Source organism: Perognathus longimembris, chromosome 2, assembly GCF_023159225.1.
Source record: "Perognathus longimembris pacificus isolate PPM17 chromosome 2, ASM2315922v1, whole genome shotgun sequence".
In the NCBI taxonomy this organism is placed as follows: Eukaryota; Metazoa; Chordata; class Mammalia; order Rodentia; family Heteromyidae; genus Perognathus; species Perognathus longimembris.
This window is the reverse complement of record NC_063162.1, coordinates 12,451,884-12,466,510: the sequence shown is the minus strand read 5'-3', so window position 1 is coordinate 12,466,510 and position 14,627 is coordinate 12,451,884. Positions and strand designations below refer to the sequence as shown.

The window sequence follows — 14,627 nt, the reverse complement described above, 5'->3', positions numbered from 1 at the left end:
TTCCTGGATCACTGGGCATATCATAGTGTCATGTGCTTTATCTGCCCATGATACAATTGATCATGCCAGCAAGTTCTCGCTAGGTTATTTTTTTCCACGGATAATTGAATTTTTTTTCCAAGAGTTAGATCTAATCCTTGTGAATAAGTGGTTAAGTTTCCCAAGGGTGAATCTCTTCCATATGCTTCTCACAGTGCCCAACATAATGCCTTCCAGTTAGTAAAAACTCAGCAAATATCTAATAATTAAGTAAACCAACTCAAAAGGCAAAGAAAAGTTCATGGAGGTAATTGATTTTCAGGGTGGACATCTGAGTACCCTGGATACTGTCTATATGGGTAATAGATCTGGAGAAGGGAGAGGGAATACCAAAATTAAGAGACAAAGAACAAAACGACAAACCATTCCAAAAGCAACCCTTAGAAACCATTTGGTGTAAACCAACCGCACAGCACGACTCTTAGGGGGAGTGGAGGGGGGGGAGAGGGGTAGAGGGGAGGGGGAGGAAATGAGGGAGGAGGTAACAAGTAGAACAAGAAATGTACTCACTGCCTTTCATATGAATCTGTACCCCCTCTGTATCATACTTTGACAATAAAGAAAAAAAACCACACAAAAAAATTTCCCAGTCAAGTATGCTTACTATCATATATTTGAAACAAAGGGAACAGTAAGGAGAGAGTTGCTATTCTTTTTTGGGGGGGGGGGCAATACTGAAAGATCTCAGTCTCAAGAGCAACCATTTCCTTGGGTATATTTGGTGCCAACAAAACACTGAATCCTTCATTTTCAGACAGAAGTAAACAAAATGTTCCACTTCCAACATGCTCCAGGAATTTGGCAGCCAACTAGAAATCCCATTGCTTTTTTGGCTTATATTAATATTAATATTAAAATCTTACAAAATAATGTTCTAGTAAAACTGCCCCTACAGGCCCATTCAAAGTTGCATTTGCAAAGCTGAAACAAGAAGACAATAATTAAGCATGAACTGCAACAGGATGCATGGGCCTCTGTCACTAAAGAAAACAGGTAAGGAATATGGATGAGAAATTACTATACTGCTATCAAAGTATCTTTCTGTACAGCCTGGTGAACTACCAGTACATCTCCTGCACTACTATTGTGGAGCAGTGTGATATCTTAACATGTTGGGGAGACAATGTTTTTATATAATATACCCCCAAAGAGATTTCAGTGGAAGAGATTCTTGACAGGTGGTAGTGTTTTTCTAGAACTATTTCCATGACCTTACTTACCCCCAGGAACCAGAAGGCTCTGGGTTTGAAGTCCACTGTTCCACCATCTGTCATCTATGAAGAAGAGTCTGGCCTTAGGATAGAGATAAAACATAGATACTGCTTGCATTAAGCAAAAGCCTCAAAAATAAAGATGTAATAAGGGCCATAGGTGACTTAATCCTCTCTGTAATTCGGCATTTGGTTATCAAGCCAAGCCAAACAGAAACAAAGATTGGATAAGTCTATTGGCTGGCTTGGTTGTTTATTAAAAAACAACAACCCTAAGCTACCATTTTAGTCCCTGCTTAAAAAGTAATAAAACCAACAATTATTCATATGTCTTAGCCATGTTTAAAAATAATAAAAGAGGTATTTGAGCTGGAAAAAAAATAGAAAAGATACATCCTATGACAGCAGTGTAAATATGAAGCCAGGGACAACACTGAAGTCAGCAGTATGCATGAAAAACTAATGGAAAAATAGAAAATGTCTGTAAATCTAGTGACAAACATGTAGATAGAAATAGTACTTTTAGCTCTGTGATGTTTCTCCCCAGCTAGGAGTTTCAAATTCTATCTGTTTGTAATAGTTTCAATGTATGTGTTCATGAGCACAAGCAACCTGAAGGAAGAAGGCAACCTGAAGGAAGAAGGCACCCTGGCATGCCCCTGATCCGTCTGTGGGTGTATGAGAGACTAACACCAGCTATCGGGGGACCTAGCACCAACAGGAATTTTAAAAGAGAACAGAAATGACAGGCCCTGGTGAGAAAATAGGAGCGCCATTTTGTGAAATCTCTACCCTGCTGAACTGCAGGCCCTTCTGTACCTTGACCTCTGACAACTGCAACAGACACTATGATTTTCAACCCAATGATGGATCTAATTCTAAATCCTTCCTACCCTGAGTCTTTCTGTCTCCCACACCCCAAATCTTGTCCCTGTAAATGATCCTTTTTGTGTCCTGCTGAATCTCCGTCTTAACTTTGAGGTGATTCTAACCTTGTATGATCAACAGGTATTTTATTTACCAAGAACTTTAATTTTACACCTCAAGATGATGCATTAAGACAGACTAAAAACAGACTGACTGGAGGTCTGGTGGCATGGCTCAAGTGGTAGAAGCATCTTCTTAGTGAGCATAAAGCTCTGAGTTCAAATTTAAGTACCACCAAAAAATAAAAACAACCAGCAAACCACAACAAAAGGAACGATTGAGTTGAAGACCACTCAAGAAGGAAATCTCTAAACTTGTTGTAACATAATATAGACAAAACTCGAAGGAGTTCTGAACAGGAGATAATGGACAAGAGAGAAAGGATTTCTTGCTCACACATTTGCACAGTAAAATAATGTTTCAATGACATCACCTCAGCCTCAGAACCATTCAAGTAAAGACAAATGTACTATTTTATAACCTTTTGCTCTAAGTGGAGATGAATGGATGTTTACTCTGATGCTTGCATTAAAGTTTTTACAGCCTGTAATCCTAGCTACTCGGGAGGTAAAAATTGGGAAATCATGGTTCCTGGCCAGGCTAGGCATAAAAGTTCATGGGGGCTCTATCTTAACAAACGGCTGAGTGCAATAGTACATGCCTATCATCCCAAAAACAAAGGGAAGCACAAACAGGAGGATGACAATCCAGACAAAGCCAGGCATAAAACAAGACCCTATCTTGAAAAATAATCCACACAAAAAGGAGCTGGCAGAATGGCTCAAGTGGTAGAGCACCTGTTTAGCAAGTTAAAAGGCCTTGAGTTCAAACTTCAGTAACAAGTAGTTTTGCTATCAAAAAATTACTAAAACCCACCAAGCATGCATGTTAAAAGAAAGATTTGATAGCATATTCACCATGTCTGTGTATGAGAGCCATCTTTTCAAGAGAAAAACTGTGCTTTCCAGAGGAGATGGCAGAGAAACCAAAGCAGCTAGAGAAACAAAGTCCCTGTCTCAGGCCAAGTACCCAGGGAAAACGTACAAATGTGATAATAACTAAAGTGGCACCTAAAGATGGAAAATAATTAGGAAATCCTTTCATTCCCACAACTTAAGAAGAAAAGGATGCAAAGACCCTGCCCAAATCAGAATTTAAGAGCTAGTCAGTAGCTTTCTATGACTCCATGCCAATAGATGAAGCCCTTCTCTAGCTCACTTATCTTCCAATATCTGCATTTTAACTCAAACAGGAGAGAATAAAATGACAGCTTAATGAATAAACTCCTACTTGAATTACAAGTGATGGAAACCGAGCTACAGTAAGGAAAATAGAGGGTTCTGACTGGTAAGAGGAAAGGAAGATAGGCTTGTAATTTTTTGTAGAGCAGTCAAAATGAGCAAGTACATATTCTATTTCATGCAAATATGGGAAATGATTCCTCCAAATGGAACTGCATGATTAAAAGGGTAAAATGGCCACTGGGCACCAGTCATCACACCTATAAGAATCCTAGCTACTTAGGAAGCTGAAGTAGGGGGAAATGGTAGCTTCAGGCCAGCCTAGGAAGAAAATAAAGTTGAAGAGAACCCTCCTCAATTGAGATGAGTACAGCAGTGTGCATTTGTTAGATGACAGGAAGCTTAAGTAAGTGGATCATGACCTAGGCACACATCCAGAAAGAAAGCAAGACCCTATCTCAAAAACAGCCAGTGCAGAGCAGTGCTGGAGATGGGGTTCAGGGGAGTAGCACTTGCCTAGCAAGCATGAAGCACTCAGTTCAAACCCTACTACTGCTAAACAATGGGATGAAGGGGACACACTCTTTTAAAGTATTTTAGCAAGATGGGTTAAAAATAGTGTTTCTTCTATCACAAAAGAAAAAAATCCCCTAAACTCTCAAGAACAAGCACAGAATACCTGGATTCCATTATCTGTAGAAATAACTGAATGTGATGTTGAGTCACTGTGGAACAGAAGTAAAATGAGTCCACTGATGTTAAAGCTACCAACACATTCTCCTTAAAGACCGAGGGCTTCCACTGCATATCTTTCTCCGGTTTCCTATGGTTAGAATTAACCTTTATTTAAAAGTGTTATATAATAATGTCAGAATGTAATTGTCAGTTTGGGGGGGGGGGAGTAGGAATTTTGATTCAGGCCCTCAAGCATGTTAGGCAGACACTCTACACTGAGCTACACCTCCAACCCAAATGTCAGATTTGATCGTGTCAAAGGAGTTAGAGTTGGAGTTGAGAATAATTAGCGACATGAATCCTAGCTCATGGTGTCTAGAGTTGATAGGTAAGAAGGTGGGAGAGGATTAATAGGGAAGCACAACAGGTGTTCTGGATCATTGTCTCTCCTGGAGAAGGACCTACAGTTACCAAATCAAGAGCAACATAGATTTTTAAATGTTATCTTCTAGAACAACAATATTATTTAAAATTATTGTTTCTATTATTGTCATGTAAACAATTCCTGCAGGATATGTTCTTTTTATCTAATGCTCTTTGGTTCTGTTTGTTTGGGTTTGGTTTTTTGTTGTTGTTTTGTTTTGTTTTTGCATCCTGCAGGTACACATGTCTTTAGCATAATTTCTGGACTTTCTGAAGTCACAGAATCAGAAGAACAAAAAATAAGTACATAACAAATGAACACACTCAAGGAATTTTTTTTTAATTTTTTTTATTTTTTATTTTTTTTTGCCAGTCCTGGGCCTTGGACTCAGGGCCTGAGCACTGTCCCTGGCTTCTTTTTGCTCAAGGCTAGCACTCTGCCACTTGAGCCACAGCGCCACTTCTGGCCATTTTCTATATATGTGGTGCCGGGGAATCAAACCCAGGGCTTCATGTATATGAGGTGAGCACTCTTGCCACTAGGCCATATTCCCAGCCCCCACTCAAGGAATTTTTGCCATCAAAAGCATGTATCCATTAGATACAATGAATTGCCCACTTTAATCCAGAAGGCCAAATGCCAACTCAGTTAGCCTGCAGGCAACATTAAGTTCTTGCGTCAATGCTAGAAAATAAACTGAGCACAGGTTAATAGGCTTAAGGAAGTTCAACCAAGCTCTTTACTTGCTAGGACATACTTCTATTAATAAAAATTAAGTTTTTAAAGCAGTAAATGTCCTGGACTTGAGTACCACTGATGTACTTCCTATTTAACAGCAAGCCTATACCAATTTCTAAGTCTTAACTTGTATAGAATATGTTCATTTATAAGGTTCAGAAAAAGAATTGTCACAAAAATTATTTAGCAGTACTTCCAGGCTATAAATGGAGAGTCTCTTGACAGTAGAGCAGATAGATGTATGATTCTTGACTACGTCGTGTTGATGCTAGTGTTCTTCAAAACTTTAACAATACTCATTTTGTTAGTCATTAGTAAGAATTGCTTTTAAGAATAGACACATTAAGCTTTTCATAATCATAACTGGTGTTGTATGTAAGAAAAACAGGAACAGTAGCCAAAGTGGACAGTTGGACATTTTGAGCAGATTTTTACCCCTTCCCTACATTCTCTTAGGGAACTGCTTTATTATTTTGCTTGAGACGATGAAGAAATAAGTAATCCTAGGAGACTTCCACCCACTGCCTTGGAAGTCTTTCTTATTCTACCCAGGAGGAAATCTGGGCATTATTTAATTCTAACTCTAACACAGCCTCCTAAGGGACTCGTTAAAATGGGAAATTGTAGGTATGAAAAGAAGGAGGAGCTTAAAATTTACAGCTACAGGAAAGTTGGCACTATACTGATTAGAGACCATATAACTTGGACAATATATGTAGTATACTAGATCTGTAATGTGAATAGTAATTTGAGCAAAGTCAACACGAAAACCATCCTTCACAATGAGAAATAGCTCTGTTTATCCATAACAATACATAGACAGGGAAAATGATATCTTAAAACACTTTGGAAACCACTTAGCAGTAATTAAATTGCACTAATTACAGTGCCCCCAAAGAATTAAATTAGACGATACCCTGATAGACTAATTCTTAATATGAATTCTTGAAAGTAATGGAAAAGCACTAGATTTAAAAGCAAAAGTCCTATCAATAATTGGGAAGAAATATGTACAACATATACCAGAACAGTTAGTATCTTTAGAACGAGAAAAGGAAAGACATCTCTCTTCCCCTTCCTTCTAATGATATGGGAATGTGTTCCTTGCCTTCCAGAGGAATCCACAGACAGTACCAAACCCTACATATGTATGCTATGTCTTTCCATACGCATAATATGGACATAGTATAAAGTTCGGTTTATACATGAGACACAGGAAGAAAGTAACAAAATAGTAATCAAATAGGAGACAATGATAACAATATACTGTAAAAAAGTTATGTCATTGGGCTCGCTCTCTTTCTCTTTCTCTCTCAATATCTCACTGCCTTTTCCAAAGGAAGAACTTTACAGCCTCTCTTTAGTATATCTAACTTTCCAGCATTAATACTCTTGTGTTTGGAGACCATTATCACGTAGAACAGAGTTACTTGAACACAGCTACTAGGGTGCCCTGACAGATGACCTGACTCCTGTGCCAGGAGGGATGAAGCAGGGCACATGAAATTTCAACACTGCTCAGAAAGGAGTAGAATTGGAAACATGCTTTTTTATTTCTAGATTTTTTTTAAAATTTACTATTGGATCTCTTTAGTTACTATGGGTAACTAAAACTGAAATTCATGGATAAGGGGAGCCACTGTATATAGCAAAAGATCAGATTCGTGACTAATGAAATCTATACCAGTATGAAAAAATTCATGTAAGTTCAAATAATAAGATTCTTTATTCCCCCACAACCGACACAGATTGTTTTAAGGTAAAATTCAGAAGTGATGAGGGTGCCATTATAAACTGCTAATAGAAGTTCTCAATGATTAAACCTTTTGTAGCAATCTGCCTCTAAATCATGGTACATTCAGCCACTGGAATACCAGGCATTTGTAAAAAGAATTTTAGGGACAGAGAGACTTGTGGAAAACATACACAGAGTAAATGCTGCTATGTAAATTCATGACATATTATTCATAACTTACAGACTTTCTATATTTAGTAAGAACTATTAGAGTTACTATTAAAGCATAGCAGATTCCTCCTCCCCTTAACACTCATAGATTTTGTTAAGTTTGGCAGAAAGCTGGCTTTAAATCTCCAGCTTGGTTTCCTTCTGATGAAATATGAATACTCTAAGATAAACCAAAACAAAGATTTTAGATTTTGGATTATAAAATATAGGCCTAATTAAGTATTCTTCAAAAACCCTGAATAGACACACACACACACACACACACACACACACACACGGTGCTGGGGATCAAACCTAGGGGTTTGTGTATGGGAGAGAAACCCTAAGTACTTTCAGTTGCTATGTTCACTTTAAATATCACCAAGTTACTTCGCTCACTGAAAATGCTAAAGGATCTTGATGATTACCTGCTAAGCACACACTTTGGACTCTGTATCTACCAGACAATAAGGGGCTCCCATGGTTAGTTGTGCCTCATCATTACACTGAGTTCCATCCTCATCTAAAGCTCATTTAGGTCCGCAAGTGGAACAAGACCTCTAGGCCTCCTGCTTCAGTGTCTTCAGTCAGTTATGTAACTTCACTATGTCTCCGTTTCCTCTTTTGTTAGATGGGGTAAATAACATTAGCCATCCCATGATGTGAAGATTAACCTGTGTAAAAATCTTACAATATTGCTCAGTGCATGGGGTCTTAATAATGGTAGTTTCTGTAGTTAAAACCAAGCCTAGAAGTAGTATACTCTAAAAACGATGATGATGATGATGATGATGATGATGATGATGATGATGATGACGACAATGATGACGACGACGACAATGATGAGGATGAGGATGTGAGGGTATAAACAGTAACATTTAATATGGTTAAAACATAAAACAACGAGAAAAACAACGTACAAGGTTATTCTGCCTAAAAGTGGAGACTTCACAATTTATATTCCAAAGCTGTTTATTTGGGGAACAAAGAAACTTAGATTTCATTATTGGTTCTAGATAATATTCCCTGAGTATTTGAATAAAATATTCTCAGACTAAGTAGCTAAATTAGCTATTAGAGTTGCCATATATTTTAGAAGTCAGGAAATTGAAAGGTCAATGGTAGAACCACTTGTACTTTTTGAAGTTCAAGTTGCCAGACTCAAATATACTGCCAGATTTCTCGCATAAATTGGATACAACTATATTGGATCATTCAGTGAAATAATTTGCTTTTAAACCTCAATTTTAAGTTAGTACATGTGGTAGGTAATAACGTTTTTAAATAATTTGTCCTCTCTCTACATTCTTTCCTCCTGTCAAACAATGAGGAGTTTTTGAACCTGTAAATATCAAATCAATCCTCTTTCAGAACTTTTTCAGAGAAGTTCTTGTGTCAGTCAATTAGTCAAAAACAGAATCCTTAAAGTTTGTGTTAAAGATCAGGCCTGGCTGAGCAAAGATGTCAGCTGTGGCTGCCTCCTGTTCTCTGTCACAGATTCTGATTGGTATGATTTGACATGCAGGAGATGGGGAGAGGATGCTGAGAAATGTCAAGGAAGTGTGTCTCAGTGGTGCCATATGGACCAGGTCTAAACTCGGTTACAAAGGAAATCTAGGCATGGTGGTACAAATTTGTAGTCCCAGCTACTCAGGAGGCAGAGGTGGGAAGATTACATATTCTGGGCCATGCTTGGCAATATTGGAAAAATCCAAGCTCAAAAACAAAATAGTAACAAAAGCCTAGCATATTTAAGACACTGGGTTCATTCCACTATACCAAAAGAAGGAAAGAGAAAGAAGAAAGAAAAGGAAGAGGAACTGTAACCTCTCTGTAATTCAGTTTGATAATAAAAACTAAAATAAAACGAAAAAAAAAGAAAAGGAAGAGGAAGAGGAGGACAAACAGGAGGATAATGGAAGAGAAAAGAAGAGGAAAAAGAAGAACAACAATAGATGTACAAAAGTAAGCAACTTTCAATATGGAATTTCTCTAGACATGAAAAATGAAAGACATTGGGGGTAAATGCAGTCTATTGATAACAGAAAGCCTCTTGCAAGACCAAAACCTGTGGCTTGGTCATAGAAGTAGCTCTATCTGTATCAATATCACATCATGAACCTCCTGATAGGACCAGCCCCTGGGGAAGGAGGCAGTAAACAGCTGAAGATAAAGCACTTGTAGGGTTGTTGTTTTTTTTAATGAGACATACAGGGCTCAAGTTAAAGTTTGCAGTCCATAGAAGATCAGTATCTTCCCTCTAGCTGTCTGGCCATGCGCTCTCAGGCTCTGCTTCTGTCTCTTCCTCATCTGCTCAACTGCTGAACTTGAGAGCAGAGCTCCTCTATGCCTGAGGGAAAGGACCAAGTATTGTTTTTATTTGCAACACACTGTGGACCCTGACTGCTATTACATTCAGTAACATTGAGTTAGCTAATGCAGCTGGAAGGCATATAAAGGTACATGTAATCATTTTCCTTCATTGCTATAAAATTTCCTAATGCCTACTCTCAATTTCTGTTTGTTGAGATTGCAGGCAGTAGTGGGCAGGGCATAGACATAGTACCAGGCTGTGGACCACCTTTGAGCAGCTTCATTCTAGAGCACATGTCTTTCTAGGTAAGGCCCCCAAGCCTTAGGAATACCAGTTTCCAATTCAAGCTTTCTCCATGCTAGGCATCATGGCATACACCTGTAATCCAAGATATTCCTGAGGCCAAAAAGCAAGATTACTTGAGCCCAGGAATTGCAACATAGCCTAGGCAATGTAGGGAAAACATCATGACAAAACAAATTAAAGCTTCCTTTGACTTCCCCTGAGACAGAGGCTGGCATGGCCAGCTGCCTGCCTGCCTCTCTCTTCTGGAAGTCTCAGAGGCAATTCAAATTAGCACATGCATACGATGTTGGCTCCACTCCTAACACTGTCTTTATCATCCTGTCTGTCAAATGAGAAGCAGAACCAGTCTCCCTTCCTGATTCTCTGTCCCAGGTGTTTTCTCCCTCAGTCTCTATCCACTCCATCATTACTCACCATCAGTTCTTCTTCTCAACACCAAGGATTGGTCTGCTTGCCTTCCCTCCAGTCCCCATTCTCCTTTCAGTCTGTGTCCAGGTTCCCATATATCACTACACAAGTATCCAGGGTATTGTGCCTGCTCTCTCTCCTGCCTTACTATACCAACTCTCCACAAAATGCCACAAGGGGCTTCAAAGTGTGAATCCATCTACAAATGACTGTGTTTAAACTCAATCCTGGGTTTTTATTACCATCAAAATAAAATCATACTACTATCACCGATAAGCCATTACCTAGGCCAGCCTGGGCTTTCACAGCAAACTCCATCCTAGCCGCAGAGACTTCGTTCTGTTATTAAAACATACCATGGCCCATTGTGCTTCAGAAGACATGGACTCTTGTTCTGCCACGGAAACGTACCACACCCCTGTGTGCATCCAGATGTTGTGTCTGCTGCTGTCTGTGTCTGCCTTCCTCTGATTCTAATCTACCTGTTTCACAACACCTCTGAAGACAGTCACTCTCCTCCACAGAACCCTGGATGACTTGAAACTAGCTTTTTTTGCTTTCTGTTTGCTTGTCTGTACTTGCTTCCAATCCCAACAGATGACAAACAACTGTGAACAAGCCCCTAAGGCTGTTGTTCAAGGTCAAAGCCCAGCAATATCTGAATCATAATTGGTCCTCAGAGAAAAAAATCTGGAGGAATTAATACATGAGTGACAGACCAAATTGAGGAGAAGGGTAGGCAAATACAGTCATATTCTGTGTACATATGTGGAAATGGAACCATGTAACTTGAGTGGGTTGGGAAAGATGGGCAAATGATGGAAGGGGTGACACTGATCAAGGTACACTGTACTTATAAACTGATCTGTTGAATTGAAACCTCTTTGTACAACCACTTAGAGATGATAAACAGATAAATCCAAGAATGGTAACTATGTAAGTCTATGCTCTGTTTCCTTACCCATAAACTGGAAATGCTAATATCTGCCCAGTCCAGTGGCTGTGAGAATTCACTCACTAACAAATGAGGTAATACAACATGTCAAGAATGTGGCACAAGGAACTAACTATTGGCTTACTACAAATACTGGTTACTTTTTTTTAATGTAGCTCGTGTATAAAGGATACAGGCTTACACCAGTGCATTAGAACTTTATACACAGCACATACGAGATATCTTCCTGATTCTCCTAGAAGATCTGAGAGAGACTTCAGGGGAGAAAAAAATGTCTGGTTGTTCCAATTGTTCAGGCAAGGGCCACTGAGCCAGAAAAATGTGTATATTTACACATGTACATGCTGGTAAGCATGAATACTGGCTGTAAAGCCCTGGGAGAGAGTGGTATTCATTTACACTGTGATGTCGTTTCCACTAATATACCAACCTAGGTTTGCAGGTGTTATGGTTTGACTATGGAATGTCCCCTAACAGGCTCGTGTGTGCTTGGCCCTCAGCTGGTGGAGCTATTTTGGGAGGTTCTAGAAATTTAGAACGAGGGACATAGCTAGTAGAAGTATGTCCTGAGCGTCCAGACATCTTGCTTCTAGATCCTTCATGTGGTGCTCTCTACTTATTGTCCACTATATGGTGAACAGCTGATCTGCAACAAACTCATGCCACTGTGATGTTCTGCCTCCTTGGGCAACTACTTGACATTGTGGCTCTTATGCCTTTGGATCTGGTTTGTGGGATATCTTTGGAACGGTTCGGAGGCTAGAAAAGGCTGACATGATGTAAGCAAAGCTTAGAAGGCTATTGGAATGGGAGCTGAGATGAAATACTTACTGGCAGAAATGTGGACAATAAAGAGTCTATGGTTTCAGGTGCAAATGGGGACGCTGTTGGGAACCAGACTAGTGGCCATTCATGTTACATTATGGCAAAGAATCTGTTCTACATTTTGTCTATGTCCTGAGACTCTGAATGGACTAATTACTCCTAAATGGACTAATACATTTGTGAGAGGGAATTTTAAGACAGTAGCACATGCAGGCTATGGCATGAATGTGGCTGTCTGTTGTTGTCCAGGTTCAGAGCATAGTAAAGAAGTGAAACAAATGAGGTGGAGGGCCTCCTCTTTTACACACACCAGCCACCATGATGTTCTGCTTGGACATTGGCTTAGAATCAACAGTCCATGGCCCAAATTATGGATTGGGATCTCTAAAACCATAAACCAAAACAAATCATTCCTACCATAACTTGTTTGCTCAGGTATTTGGCCATGGCAAAAATAAAACGGGAATAAACAAATGTCTGGGTAAAACCTAGATTCCATATTCTGGAGGAAACTTAACAAGTCACTGTTTTCTGGTACTATGCCATGAGAATACAATTCCAGTTTTAGAATATTTTAAAAATGAAATAGACTCCAATAAGCCATGCCTTTCATCCTAGCTACTCAGAAGGCTGAGCTTGAGGACTGCAGTTCAAAGCCAACCCAAGTGGAAAAGTTCATGAGATGTTTATCACCAAGTAACCACCAAAAAGCCATAGTGGAGCTGTGGCTCAAGTGGTAGACATTAGCTTTCAGCAAAAAAAAGTTTAGAGACAATACTCAGGTTCCAAATTCAAATCCCAGAACTGGGCCTAAAATAAAATAATAAAATATAGATAATAAACAATCATGGTCTTTTGTGTAACATCACAATTTACTCCTCTACCCCTCAAAAAATCAATGAAGGAAAATAGAACATGTGTTCTCTCTGATTCTTTTCCTCAATCCATCCTTTCATGAAATTCACACTATTGCATCTAAACCAAGAGTAATGAATTTTATAATCTAGTATTATTTTTGAAACCAATGCAGTCCCTTCTCAACACATTTGATCCTGCCCACCTTTAAGTGTATACCCAACCAAGAGTAGGTTTACTTGTTTCACTCTTAATCTATTTGTGTTTTATTCTTTGATTTTTATCACATCCTCATAAATCTGTGTTTATCACTAATGTTAGCTGAACAAACAGGGAATGCAGCCAGATGAGAAGTCCCTTGCTGATTCAGTTCCTAAAAATACATCAAGGAAGGGAGAAGGGAAAATGATGGACCAGCAAGCCCTGGAGTGCTGAAGCTCTTCCTCTCCATTCCCTTGACTGAGAAATAGGGAGTGAGAATAGCACCAGAACACACAGATAAGCAAGCATGCCTCTGTGCAAATTGGTTGCTGGTTCTTTCATGCTTGAAGAAAACAGAATGCTAAATTAGGAGCATTTGTAAAAGTTGTTACTGCAGGGCTCATTATTTCAACAAACTGCATTGTAGTCTTCTACTCGTAGTGTTTACACATGATTGATTCCTCTGGACCAAAGAGAGAGCCAGGCACAGGCTCTTCCAATTCATGAAAGGTGAAGCCGTGGCATAGTAAATCAGAAGAGATTTTGTGAAATGTGAAGATGGAATGAAACAGCAGAATTGTTAGCAAGAGGAGAGTGGAGAAGAATTATGTAAGCTTTTGTATTGTTTGCCTTAAGTTCCCTAGAAATAAAACTTAGGGCTAGACTATAGCATCAATTTATCAATGCCTCCATGTTGTCAAGCACTTTTAGAATGCAGTATATTTTATCCATGAATACTTTATGGTCCTATTACAGGAAGGAATTGTTTCTGTTGAGTGAAATTTGCCCCATGAGGATGAATGGGGTAAGAAGTTCATTGTTGCAATTAAATATTATTTAAGAGTTAATTGTCCAATCTGGGACCTGTTTTGACTTATCTTTCATCTCTGCTCCTTTATGTTCCTTTAGTTCTTGCTTAGGCCTTGTCTTGTAGCTTAAAAGTGACTTTTTCGGGCCAGGTACCTATGGCTCATGCCTATAATCCTAACTACTCAGGAGGTGAAAATCAGAGTTCAAAGCCAGCTTGGATAAGAAGCTCAGGAGAGACCCATCTCAAACAATAACATGATTCTCCCATACATCCTCCCACATAATGGTTATTCCAGCTAGGGCAGGAAATATAAAATAGGAGGAGCAGGGTCCAGGCTAGTATAGGTAAAAAGTAAGATTCTATCTCAAAAATAACCAGAGCAAGGAAAGGCACCAGCGGCTTACATCTGTAATCCTAGCTACTCAGGAGGCTGAAATCTGAAGATTGTGTTCAAAGCCAGCCCAGGCAGGAAAGTCTGTGAAACTCATCTCCAATTAACTACAAAAAAAAATGGAAGTAAAGTTGTAGCTCATGGTGTGCTAGCCTTGAGCTTTTTAAAGCTCGGGAACAGCACCCAGGCTCAGAGTTCAAGCCTCACAAATGGCACAAACCAACAATAGTAACCAGAGCCAAAGGGCTGGAAGAATTTCATAACCAGTAGAATTCCTATTGAACAAGCACAAGGCCCTGAGTTCAAACCCTAGTATAGTCAGGAAAATAAAGTAAGACTTTCCTTTCATGCTTCTTCCCCC

General features: G+C 39.2%; 1 protein-coding gene across 1 annotated transcript in view; it reads right to left on the bottom strand.

Annotated features, from left to right (window-relative positions):
- The window catches only part of Ablim1 (actin binding LIM protein 1), a 243,101-nt gene that overhangs the window by 210,572 nt on the left and 17,902 nt on the right, over positions 1-14,627 (bottom strand). The gene's annotated exons all lie outside the window — the stretch shown is intronic.